Raw genomic sequence first — 2352 nt, forward strand, 5'->3', positions numbered from 1 at the left:
TTAAACGCCACCCGGGTCCCTCCAAACACTCGTATTGGAGTGTTTTCGCGACTTGAAGCAATTGTACCTATCCAACAATCAATCTAAGTCCTAATTAGATACAAATGTGTATCTTTACATTATAATTAGGAACCTCGTGTATTTACAAGCCCCAGATCAACTCTTAGCATCCAAATCGTCATACTTCTCGTCCGGTGAGTTCATACCCCTACGCCTTTTTCACTGTTTTTTTTTTAACTGTTTTCAGGGGGGAATACAAGCAAACCAAAACTGTTTTCAAATCATAACATTTATGTATTTCAAATAATATCTGGCAATCTTATAAACTCTTATACTCCTTATGTATTATGTTGAGCATAAGGAATGATTTATCAATTACAACTAAATGGATTTTAGTTAAGAAAATAACCAAACTAATCAAATTATTATGGGAATAATTTTGGGGTTTTATGTTTCTATTTATATCATGTACAAATATATGTATTAAGTTATTAGATAAACTATGTCTGATTCAGTTTATCTCCGTAATATTCGAATGTTTTTGCCAGATAATTTCATTGTATGTATCTATTTTTCATTGTATCATGTCTTAAAGTCTATGTATGTTTGTAATTGTATGAGAATCCTGTGAATAGTTTAATACTAGTTTGTGAGATAGTCACTACCCTTTATGGATGATCAAGTAAATCCTCTCCGGAAGTGTAACCAGAGTCTCCTGGAGGGAGAGCGAAGAGTTTGTGAATAGATCTATTCGGGACTGACAATCCCACACCTTAACTGCTAGCTACAGTTAGGCGGGCACGCCTGGGGTGACAAATTCTGGATATCATTCGACGTCTGACTAACGTCAAGGAGGTCTCGTTGTCATATCAGCAAGGTTACCCGACTCACAATACGTATTAATATAACTTATTCACAGCTAGGGTTTGATTAGAATCTATATCTTGTTCGGGATGGTAATCCCATGGTCTTGTACTCTATATCTCGTTCGGGATGGTAATCCCATGGTTTTATGTCTATATCTCGTTCGGGATGATAATCCCATGATCTTGAGTCTATATTTCGTTCGGGATGGCAATCCCATGGTTTTGAAACTAAATCTTATACGGGATGATAATCCCAAGATTATCAAGCTATCTTATATCTAGTTTCGGGATAGTGATCCCATGGTTTTTAATCGAATTATCTTATAACTGGTTCGGGATGTAGTCCCAAGGTTTTCAAAATACTTTCTAATTACAGTTTGTCTAAATTATAGTTTGTATATTAAACTATACTCTATGTTATTTAATCAATCTTGTATTTAGGAAAATATGGGATTTTCCTGCGGTTATCGTATATCACATAACTGAACTGTAATGAAAGTTAACGAAACTAATTAACATAAGAAAATATGGGATTTTCTTGAATATCAAATCTTTTCAGAAAACCAAAGGAAATCGATACAGTTTCATAAAACAAAACCGCTTATGAACTCACCAGCTTTATGCTGATTTTCAAACCGCTTGTATTCTCAGGTCCAAGTTAGACAGGTACCCGGCGATATCTTTTGGTGAAGATGGAGTGCTCCGAAGACTCGTCTCTTTTGTTCATATGATATATGTATAACTTTTGTACAATTTACTTTTGAACCAAATGTAAACTTTCATATATATGTAATGTAATGGTTGTTTACTGTGATTACTATGTACATTGGATTTGATACACAACATGGAGTCAACCCCGGGAACGTTTCCGCCTTTGGTTTTCGGGGTGTGACAGATTGGTATCAGAGCCCTTGTTTATAGTGAACAGAGTATACCAAACCTTACATGGTATAAGACTATAAACATTAAGGGGCCTAAGTGCTCTGAACTAAAAGTATCCTACAAGATATAATTATTTTCAAAAGTATTTAAGTATGCCGAGCCGTCGAAATCCGTAACTACAAGTAGAACAAAACATAAGTAAATGGGTGTTGTACACTACGGTTAAACCTGGGCAGTTATGTAGTCGTGTCTAGGGTCAATATAGCCTGGCCAACTATATTCATTCGAGACACGGCCAACATGTGCTTGGGAGTGACTGTGGCATGTGGCATACCTAAAACTTACCTAATATTCCAAACAACGAATCGTCGCTGTAGTGAACCATGAAATACTATGGGAGTATTTCTCGAGCCGATCCTTTGTAGAAAATCCTCGTATACGCGTTATTCTTTGATCATTCCTCTAGCGATAAAATGTTCTATCTTTATAACTTCTTTCTGCTTTATCGCTTAGTATGATGCTATATTTGCCTTGATGAGATATCTTCTGTCCCATATCTCTTGATTCAATTCAGAGGACTTATGATCCTCTCTTTCCTGATCTT

Source organism: Lactuca sativa, chromosome 1 (genome assembly GCF_002870075.4).
Source record: "Lactuca sativa cultivar Salinas chromosome 1, Lsat_Salinas_v11, whole genome shotgun sequence".
Lineage (NCBI taxonomy): Eukaryota > Viridiplantae > Streptophyta > Magnoliopsida > Asterales > Asteraceae > Lactuca > Lactuca sativa.